Below are 11487 nucleotides of genomic sequence, written 5' to 3'. Positions count from 1 at the left end.
TAGCCATTGGATCCTGTTACACCTCTGTATGCTAGCCTGAAAAACCTATTTATAAATATCGGTTCCCTGTGTAGGTACTTACAGACTGTTATCAAGTCTCTCCCTAACCATCTTTGTTAAACTACATTGATTGAGATCTTTGAGTCTACCACTGTAAGGCAGGTTTTCTGCTCTTTTACTAATTATTGTGTTTCTTCTCTTAACCTTCTTCAGTGTATCAACATCCTTCTTTAATTATGGACACAAGAACTGGACAGAGGATTCCAGCAGCAGTTGCACTACTGCCAAATATACAGGTAAAATAACTTCTCTACACCTCCTTCAGATTTCCTGGTAATCATCTAAGGCTCTTTTGGCAACATGGTCACACTGGGAGTTCCTGTTTAGCTAATTACCCCTTCATGCCCCCAAATCTAGTTCAGGGTCATTGCACTTCCTGTGATATCCCCCCATTGTGTGAGCATTACCCACATTCTTTCTTCCTAGATGTAGATATTTACATGGCCATATTATAACACATGTTGGTTGCTCCGAGCAAGTTTTCTGATCAGTCCAGATTGCTCTGAATCAGTGAATTGTCCTCTTCATTATTTACCACCCCCCAAATGTTGCATGATTTGCAAACTTCTTTGATATTCAGGCATGAGAAGGGTTGGGAGGTGAACTGCTGACCCATGTCTCTGCTTACACTTGTCAGTTAACAGCTTTAACTTATGCCTCAGACAAAGCTGGGTGCCTGCAAGAATATGTCTCACTAAAAGAAACAAGGGAAGTGATAGAGGTGCCAGCCTGTAGTCTGAAATACCACAACACTTGTGCCCCTAGTGACCATTCTCTTGAGTACAAAGTCATATGCCAGCATGAGAATGTATTTTTCCATGAGGGAAACTTGGCTCCATTCCAATATGGAACTGCATCATGGATCAGACCTTTAGCTCATTGTCCTTTCTCTGACTGTGAGAGCCACTGGTTCTGCAGTACAAAGTACAAAATTGATGCAGGAGGATGACCTGACTATCATCAGGGAGGGTGTCACCTGAATACCTAACAGTTACAGATTGGCTTGTGTCCTGAAATACGTGGCCATATAGGCTTTTCAAAATATTCATTTAGCTGTAACTATTGTAACTGGATAGTGACACTATCCATGTATATATCCAAATCCTTCCGGATTCTTGCTTAGCACCTGACCTCAACTTCCTTTTGTGGCAACAAGTTCCTCAGTTTAATTAGACATCAAGTGAATATAGCATTCTTTTTGATCTGTTTTGAATTTGCCATGTTTAGGTGTAATTGAATGCCCTCTTGATCTTGTGTTATGAAAGAGGGAGAACATATTCTCAGTCTACTCTCTACCAGTCAGTATTTTACAGACTTTTTTCATATCCCCTCATATCTATGTCTTTTGTAAGGTACCAGTCCCAGTCCTTTCAAGCTTGGGGAGGAGGGACAGCTCAGTGATTTGCACATTGGCCTGCTAAAACCAGCCTTGTGAGTTTAATCTTTGAGGAGGGCCATTTGGGGGAACTGGGGTAAAAATCTGAAGTTTGGTCCTGCTTTGTGCAGGGGGTTGGACTAGATGACCTCCTGAGGTTCTTTCCAACCCTATGATTCTAACTGCTGTCATTGATCATTCTAATTGCGCTTCCCTGAATCCCTCTAGTTCTGCAACATCTTGTGTGAGAAGGGTGCCCAGTACTGCATCAACAAGGGTGAAACATTATCCAACTGATCTCATAGCATTGCATTTTCTGTATGATTTCTCATCCCACTCCTCCTGGATTTCAACATTTTGCTTAGTTTCTGTCCCTCTTTACCATATGAGCAGGATTTCATAGCGCTGTACACCCTGACACCCAAGTCCATGTCTTGAGCTCAATTAGTTAAATTATAACATTGTTAGGTGTTTGAGGAGTTCAAGGTTTTTCCTCCAATGATCATACATGTTGCGGTTGTTGACACTGAGGGTCATGTGTCATTCACATGGCTGGGTGAGGACTCTGAGGACTTCTCAAGACTTGACTATGACTATGGTGCCATCTGCAAATGTTGCCACCTCACTGGTCACACCACCCATTGTAGATTGTTAATAATGATCAAATATTTGTTATAAAGTCTGTTATAAAACCCCCTACTGTGCTTTTCTCCCTTCATAGGCACATTGAGCATTTCTGAGCCTGATCGATGCATTGACCACTTCATGGCAGCTTTCAACCTCACCACATCTGACCCTTCAACATTTATCCTATTGGGCATCCCTGGCCTAGAAGCTGCCCACATCTGGACTTCCATCCCATTCTCTATGTTTTACATTATTGGCCTGTTTGGAAATTTCATGCTTTTGTTTATTGTAGGCAAAGAGGAGACCCTGCACAAGCCGATGTACCTGCTGCTCTGCATGCTGGCTCTCACAGACATTGGCACCTCTACCTCCGTTGTGCCGAAGGCATTGTTTATATTTTGGTTCAATTTCAAGGGCATTACTGTGGCTGGCTGCCTCACCCAGATGTTCTTCCTTCATGCAGTTTCTATTATGCAGTCAGCCGTCATCGTGACAATGGCCTTCGATCGCTACGTTGCCATATGTAACCCTCTGAGATACACCACCATCCTCACCAATGCACGAATAGCTAAGCTAGGGCTTTTGTGTTTGATAAGAGCTGTTTTCTTCATTCTGCCCCTGCCCCTGATTCTGAGCAGGCAGCCATTCTGTGCCAACCACATTATCCCCCACACATACTGCGAGCACATAGCTGTGGCAAAGATGTCATGTGAGGACACCACTGTCAACAGGACATACAGCTTAGTGATGGCATTTCTAGTAGTTGGGTCAGATCTGACACTGGTTGCCCTGTCCTATGGTCTGATCATCAGGGCTGTCCTCAAAATCTCCTCCAAGAAAGCCTACATGAAAGCTTTCAACACCTGCACAGCCCACATCTGTGTGATGATGACATCTTTTACTCTCTTCTTTTTCTCCACTCTGACACACCGGTATGGTCAGCGTATCACTCCCCACGTTCACATCATCTTCGCCAACCTCTTCTTCCTCATCCCCCCCATGCTCAACCCGATCATTTATGGGGTCAAAAACAAAGCGCTTCATGACAAAGTGATCAAATACATCTGCAGAAGGTGACCACCTGGGACCACTGACGTTAATCCTTTAAGACAGGCGGAGGAAATGATATCTCCTCATTAATCAAGGGTCTTCTGTCCCAGTTTGGCTGAACTCAACGTTGTACAAGTTCACAGTCTGAAAAGTTCTTCACACGTAGTGTCTTATTACTACATTACCAAGCACTGCTCTTTCTGTTGCATAGTTCCCTTTCTCTAACCATCACCTGATCTCTTTAATCATCACCCATCAGTCCCCAACCCCACACACCCTGTCACTCGGCCTTTCCGTGACTTCCAGACTACCGGAAGATAATGCAGCTTTCTGAAGCAAGGTGGTTTTGCATTAGGCCCTGTGTGAAGAGGGTCTTGGTCAGTTTTACAAACTAAAGCTATGCTTTCAGATAGCCAAAGACAAAGAAAGATGCTACAATGCTGAACTTCTTTTTCATATGGGCAGTGATCCAGGGAGAAAAATTTACCTGATTTTGTTATGTCCAGTAATTCAGGAAACTTGGAGGATAAACCAAATGTTTCAGTTGGAAAGTGATAATCCAGGAAAGCTGCTGCAGGAATTGAGAAGATTCTTTACAGCTTATTGGTGAGAGTTCTGAAACTATGTATTTTTGGGAATAGGATTATGACAATCACTGTTGAGTCAAATTACTGACCACTTTGCCCAGTTGCTTTTCAGCTAGAACTTTCAAAACCGACACTAACAGTTCACGTTGTCAAAGATGTCAAAAGCAGATGTCGAAATTTCATATTGGTGTTATTGCAACAGATGAAACAGAGATTGCCTCCCAATGTCAAGCTGATTGAATCGCTTGCACTACTAAGTCCTTTTACTGTGCTCAGTTTGGGATGACTTAGTTCGGCTGATATCTCATTTTTGCCATTGATTAGTGGAGACCTTGGAAAGCTGGAGCAACAATGGAGAGTTTTGCCTATGGTTCACAGGTCTCATGCTTAGGAAAGCAAAGTTGAGCAGTTTGGGGTTGAAGTTCTCGAGCACACGGATTCGGCTGAGGACAAAGACTTTAGTGAACTTGCCTTGTTTGCTGTTTCATTACTGTTGCAACGCTTCAGTTTAATGATTATTTTTTTTCAGATAAAAACAAAACTGGGCAACAAGACACTAGAGGAACTTTTAGAAAATATTTTTATTAAGGCATATATGCAATGACGAAAATCTGTTGTGAAGAATTTGTACTAATCAAAGGAATGATTGTTCTGGTCATTGCTGATATATATGAGCCGCAGCAGAAACATTCTTCCCAACAAAGACAGTGAGGATGAAATGTTGCCTTTTAGTATCTAGCATTAACCTACTAATTCAACTCAAAATATGGACCTTGACTTCTGTCACTGAATGCCATTAGAAATAAATAACATAATAATATCATTGTTTTTAGACTACACATGTCTGTGGCTACTTTTGGGATAGAGTTAATACTGTCATTCTCTGCTTTTTGTTTGAAACAGCAAGCAAACCTCACTTGGGATACAAGTGCCAGGACTGGGCTTTTGATTTTGAATTTGATTGTCATCTCACAGTTTTGTTACTAATATGCACCAACTCCTAGAGGAACTAATAGCTTCTTCTTTTTTTTAAATCAAATATATTCTAGAGATCTAATCAAATCTTCCATTTCTTTCTTGATTATAGGCTAATGTCTTAATTAAAAAAAAACCCTTTGTTTCAAGAAATAGATTGAGCTACTTCTAGCTTTGGGCTAATAGTGCAGTAGAAATCTGGCACTCACTCAAGCTGAGCTGGAGGCAGAGCAACAGCAGCCAGAAACAGAAAGGCCAGAGAAGCAGCCCAGAAGGCAGAACTGTGCTGGATTCAGAGCCAGGGTCGGCGCTTCCTTTTAAGTGACCTAGGCGGTTGCCTAGGCCACCAGGATTTGGGAGGGTGACATTTTGCCAATCTCAGCAGCAATTCGGCGGAGGGGGGTCCTTCTGTGCTCCGGGTCTTAGGCGGCAATTCTGCGGCGGGTCCTTCACTCGCTCCGGGAACCACCACTGAAGTGCCCCAAAGACTGGGAGCGTGGAAGGAACTCCCACCGCAGAATTGCCACCAACAACCGGGACCGTGGAAGGACCCCCACCTAGGGCGCCAAAAACCCTGGCGCCACTCCTGATCAGAGCAGTGGTGCTAAGGCAGAGCTGGGGATCTGCAGCTGGAGCAGACCAAACCTGGAAGCTGGGTCAGCACAGACCAGCTGTGCTAATGGGGAACCAGGGCTGAGCTACAACTGGGACAGGACAGTGGATGCCAGCCATGCCACTACTAACACAGCAGCCAAGCACAGTGAGAAGGTAGGGAAAGCAATGTGTGGCCATGGCCAGAGGGCCCAGCACAGGGTTACATCACCAGATGGGAGAGGATAGCTCAGTGGTTTGAGCACTGGTCTCTTGAACCCAGCATTGTGAGTTCAATCCTTGAGGGGACCATTTAGGGAACTGGGATAAAAATCTGTCTGGGGATTGGTCCTGCCTTGACTGGGGGGTTGGACTAAATGACCTTCGGGAATTCCTGCTGACCCTGGTATTCTATGATGGGTTAAGAAAGGGGTATGTAAGTCTGAAGAGAGGGCAGAAGTTGGGGAGGATGATCCTATAGCCTGAGGGTACATGGCCACTGACAGAGCAGATGTCTTACCTGTGGTATAATCACAGCTTACAGCCAAGGCCTGGGATGTTTGAAGAACAAACTGGAAAAGTTTCTCACATCCCAGAGATGGCTGTTTGTTTTGTTCCACATGCCCATAGAGCGAGATTCCTTGGTTCCTTGAACATTTCTCAGTTTTTCATTTTTTAAAAAAATTGCTGTTAAATAAATTACACTTAGGTTGAATTTAGTGAAGTGATCAGTGGGTCAGGGAAGCATCCAGTGTGAAGCGAGTACCCCGGAGTGAGGACACTCTAGTCCCTGTCCTAAGTGACTGTGACGAGAATGGATCTTCAGCCTGCTAGGAATCCTGGGCCCAGCTGTGTCACCATTTCCACACAGGAGTGAGGAAGGGGACTCCTTGAGGTGAGGCAAGTCTCTGGAGAAAGGGAGTGGGAGTGGGGCCCAGACCCTTTCTCTAGCCAATTCCCCCGGGGTAATTCAGAAGCCAGGAAAGTTCCCCACAATGGTTCCCAACTTATGTTACGGACCTGGGGCAAACTGCTGGGTTGGATTTTAGTGAGGTGTAACAAGATGTGTAACTTGCGACTTCTTCATGTAAATGATAAAAGCTGAAATGTGTGACTTTGGGAAGCACACTTTGTGCGTAAAGCAAAAGTAAAATCACTGCATGAGACAGCTTCCCAGAGACTGATATCATACAAAACCTTTTTCCTGTATTATTTTATTAATGAGTTAGAGTAGTAAACCTGACATTGTTTATTTGGCCTCTTGAACATATTTCATAATAAATCAAAGCTTCGTCAAGGAATTGACTACACAATTGATCAATAACCAGTATGAATCTCTCCTTCCTCTCAGTTTCAGTATTTAGACATAATAAAGGTACCCACAGAAATAATTCTCCTGAGTAAAAGGGCCGATGACGTTTACGAGCCTTCAGCATTAAAGCAGGGGGTCAGACTGGATCACCTCCTGACATCTCTTCCAACCCCAGTTCTCTGTGATTCTATGATAACTGCCCAAAGGTACCTTTCTGAGGGAAAAGAGGGTCTTCTTCAGGGACAGCTTGAGAGGGAAACATCCATCTCCAATATGAGGTCTAGGCTTGATTGATCCCCTATATTTGCTTTTTGGACTACCCCAGCAGGGGAGATCCCTTGGACTGAGCTGGCCCAGCAAGAGGATGCAGTTGCCCCCAAGAAGAGAGGAGGACAAGCTTGCTACATGAAGCCACCAGGAGGTATCTTGGGGTGAGCAGACACCCTTCACGCTACTTTACCCCAGATGGAGACCTTGGGACATGTGCAGAGAGGTGGTAAGAAGTGACCCCGGGAAGGTCGCCTGTTACACCTTGAGACATCAATATTCACCACTGTCTTGTAATTAGTGTATGTTTTGTTTAAAGTCTGCCTCGTGAGGTTTCATTCTAAAAGTCTTGATGGTAATATCTCATATGCGCCATCATTATGTGTGAAATTTTGAAGTGTGGCTATGAATGTGTTGCTGAAACATGTCCTGAGGTTGAAAACACCCACCACCAGCCTTTCGGGTATGACAGTAAAAAAGTCAAACAATGTTAATGGCTTACTGAGGAAATACACACAAGAACAAGGAAATATGTACAATAGAAACCTCTCAGAGATCACACGACCCAATGGGAAACACCTGAGGAAACAAAGACTGAACTGTGGGAAGTGATAGTCCCTGCCAATAAAGATTTTCAGCCTGCAAATGAAAATCTAGGAAAGCCAAAGCAACTTGTGCCTTAAGAATCTGCCAGGCTGTTAATCACTCAACATGAGAATTTACTAATTTATGTCTTACTTATCTAGTGTGTTAAGCTCAGTTTGCGTTTTTTTATTTACTAAGGTAACCTGCTTTGATCTATTTGCTATCCCTCATAATCACTTAAAATCTTTTGTAGTTAATAAACTTATTCCTTGCCTATAACATAACCCAGTGTGTGAAATTCATATCTGAGAGGTGCAAGAAGCTGTGGAAATCTCTCTCCACACTGAGGGAGAGGGTGATGTTTATGAACTTGGTCTGTGCAGAACATTCTATACAGTTGAAAACAGTATTATTTTGGGTTTATCCCCCAAGAGGGGTGGGCACACGAGTGCTGGGTGAGTTCTCTCACACAGACCTGACTTCAGTCTGTGTCTGCAGCTACGTATCCCTGCCTGTGTGAGTGTGTGTGCAGCAAGAGGCCAGAGAGCCTAATTCAGCAAAACAGGGAGAGGGAATCCAGGCTGGTGCAGCAGGAATGGCTTTGTGAAACCCCGTAAATCAGGTGAAATATAGGATGGGGGGATCCAGCTCGTCGCACCACCTTTGTTGTCAGAGCATAGATAACCTCCAAAGGGCCCTGAGTCAAAGCCCAATGGAGTGGGAGGGCCTGGGTTCCCCGATCAACAATCCCCTGCACATCACAGGCCTGAGCCCTGACTACTAGGCATCACTCCCATGCCAACCAGCCCTGAGAAATGACTGTCACAAGGAGAAAGACTTCCCAACTCAGAAAATTATTTCAAAGTGAATGTGTTTTACAGGTGTCTCAATATAATAAATGCACAGCTTTCCAACCACTTTCAAAGCTTACAGGTGATCGATTCTGTGTCATTCAGCCAAATACGAGTAGTTCTGCAAGTGACAATGATCTGTATGAAGGAGCAATCATTCTAACGGACATTTCTCATGCTTTTGTGTGGACAGTTGCTTTCATTCCGACCTGGTTAGAGCAGCAGTTAAACTATGGGAGACGTGGAAATGTGTAAAGGGAGGTGCAAACTGTGCGGCTCTTTTTTTAAGAGCTCCAGCTCTCGGCCCTCAGAGGGTGTAAAGGGACAAAGGGGACAGCTGGAGCCCCAGGCAAGGCAGGGAGACAGCAGGAAACCTGTGTGACAGTGGAAGCCACAGCCACATGGGGCTCTGGAAGACTTTACACTAGTCCTGGGAAGGGCTGTCTTAGCAACTGTGACACGTCAGACATCCGTTGTGTGGTTTTTCCTCCAGGTATTTAAATAGAAACTTAAACCCATTATCAGCAGCCCGCTTACAGCGAGGAACAGTTTTCATGAGAATTGGATCGTTTTGTGACAAAGGGAGAGAAGTGTACAACACAAGCCCAATTGAGGGCAGCAGCAGCGACGTTTCCAGCAAAATGCAGAAGCTGAAAATATTCCAAGTGCCCTGAGTCGAGCTCACACTGGAGACTGAAGCTCCACAAGGTGGTAGCAAAGGGGCTGCTGACAAGATTTCTCCTGGGACATGCAATGACCAAGAAACCCTGCCATGGGATCATGACCTTCGGTGCACTATGGACCTGGATACAATGTAGAGGGAGTGGTGTTGGGCACCAGAGGAGGTGAGGGGTGTAAAGGCCAGAGCCATGTGGTCGCGGGGGATGGCATCTCACCAAAATGATTCCCATCACGGTGGGACTCCATTCCCACCACAGCCCACCTGATGGCCACTGTGGTGGAGGGGAAATTGTGGTAGAGAATTGGCTTATCTCAGTACTCAGGGCCATTGGTAACAGCTCACTCCAGCTCCTCTACAGCCATGGTAAGCCATGACTCAGGCTGCCCGTATCTGCTTGAGTTAAGGCAGCTGTGTAGACATATTTTCCAGGCCAGAGACCAAGGTTTGCAGCAGGTGCTGGTGCTCAAATACACAGCCAATCGGTGTCCCACAGATCCATGAGGCACCAGGTGGAGGTGAGAGGCAGCTCTGGGCCAGAAAATGCAGCAGGGTGTCCTGAGGGGTTGTCTAGGTAGCCAATCAGGGAGTTTCTCAGTGTCACTGAGGTGAGGAAGGTGCCCCCCCGGAACTGACCTGCCCTGGGTTATTGCCCAATGCAGGAGTTAGGTGGGCCTTTGATTATCCAATAAGATCTTTCATGTCTTCTCAGTGGCACATCCAGTTCCTGAGTTGCACATGTGGTTATAATGCAAGGGCTGCTGCCCAGGGCTGGATGTGACCCAGCCACTGAGGCCAGCTGACTCAGCAGACTCCAGTCCCAGGGGCCGCGTAGTGTCAGGCCATGGCCACATCGATGTGGGTGCTGGATGAGGAGGGGATAGGATGTCAATTGCCATTGCCGCCCATGGGCCTTTTCACCTCATCCTAGCTGGGATGCTGCTCCTATCTCTGGATAGTCTGTGCCATTGCTGACACTTGCTGTAGCTACTCCACCACCCTGGGTTGTGGGGCTTTCAGCCCTCCTGACATCCGGATAGTCGTTCCCCACCTGCCACAGTGGGAGCACAACCAGGACTCATCTCTCTACACAGGTCTCCCCCATTGGATGATACACAGTTGGGCTGTCTACCCTTAGATGCTTCCACTTTAGCTCCTGGAAGTGATAGCTCAGTGATTTGTGCATTGGCCTCCTAAATCCAGTGTTGTGAATTCAATCCATAAAAGGGCCACTTAGGGAGCTGGGGCAAAATCAGTACTTGGTTCTGCTAGTGAAGGCAGGGGGCTTGACTTGATGATATTTCAAGGTCCCTTCCAGTTCTAGGAGATAGGTATAGCTCCCATTATTATTGTCATTTCTGTTTCCCTGGTACTCTTTCTATGCAGCACTTCCCCTGAACTCCCTTCATAGATCAACCTCTCCCCAAGGTCTGTTCTACTTGCACAGACTGGGTCCCTGCCCAGCTGTTTTCCCAATTTCTGAGCAGAGAGCTTGGCCTAGTCTCTGCAGACAGCTACTAGGGCAGCTCACTCAGCTTTTCGGTGTCTCTTCTTCAATACTGACTGAACCAGAGTCATATATACTATAGCCCTGGGCTGTCCGTTCCATCACCTCCCTTAAATGTCAGGTCTGGCTTGACAGAGTGCAGATCACACCAGGCTGTGATCAGAAAGCACCCGAGCTGGGTCCAGAGGAGCTGCGACTGACATTGCTCTGACACACGCTTTCCCAAGCCAGCTGCTATCTGTGTGGATCTGATGTCATTTCATTGCTGGATGATGTAGGAGAAACAGCTCCTATTCAGTAACAAAAGCAGCGAGCTCTGCAGCTGTGTGAACTTGCGATTGACCCTGTCTCCTATCAGGTTCTATGCCCCATCGATAGTGTGATGTTGTGAGAAATGTCCCAGATTAATAATTTTAGTCCTTCTGTGCAGAGGAAGGGTGACTTGGCTCTTTCCGGTTGAATTATGTAACACATACATAATGTGTTGTCTGCTAAGAGTACGTCTACACTACGGGATTATTCCGATTTTACATAAACCAGTTTTGTAAAACAGATTGTATAAAGTCAAGTGCACGCAGCAACACTAAGCACATTCATTTGGCGGTGTGCATCCACGGTCCGAGGCTATTGTCGATTTCCAGAGCGTTGCACTGTGGGTAGCTATTCTGTAGCTATCCCATAGTTCTCGCAGTCTCCCCTGCCCCTTGGAATGCTGGGTTGAGATCTCAGTGCCTGATGGGGCAAAAATCATTGTCGCGGGTGGTTCTGGGTAAATGTCATTACTCATTCCTTCCTCTGGGAAAACAATGGCAGACAATCATTTTGCGCCCTTTTTCCCTGGATTGCCCTGGCGGACACCATAGCACGGCAACCATGGAGCCCGTTCAGCTTTTTTTTTACTGTCACCGTATATGTACTGGATGCCGCTAACAGAGGTGTTACTGCAGCGCTACACAACAGCATTCATTTGCTTTTGCATGATAGCAGAGACAGTTATCAGTTGTTCTATACCATCTGCTGC

At 45.8% G+C, this 11487-nt stretch overlaps 1 pseudogene; it reads left to right on the top strand.

The window, feature by feature from the left end:
• The first annotated feature begins 218 nt into the window (after positions 1-218).
• Positions 219-3139, top strand: LOC116836851 (olfactory receptor 52K2-like; annotated as a pseudogene).
• Positions 3140-11487: the final 8348 nt, after the last annotated feature.

This window comes from Chelonoidis abingdonii, chromosome 1, assembly GCF_003597395.2.
Source record: "Chelonoidis abingdonii isolate Lonesome George chromosome 1, CheloAbing_2.0, whole genome shotgun sequence".
Taxonomy (NCBI): domain Eukaryota; kingdom Metazoa; phylum Chordata; order Testudines; family Testudinidae; genus Chelonoidis; species Chelonoidis abingdonii.
The sequence above is the reverse complement of the archived record's forward strand: the minus strand, read 5'-3'. Positions and strand labels throughout refer to the sequence as shown.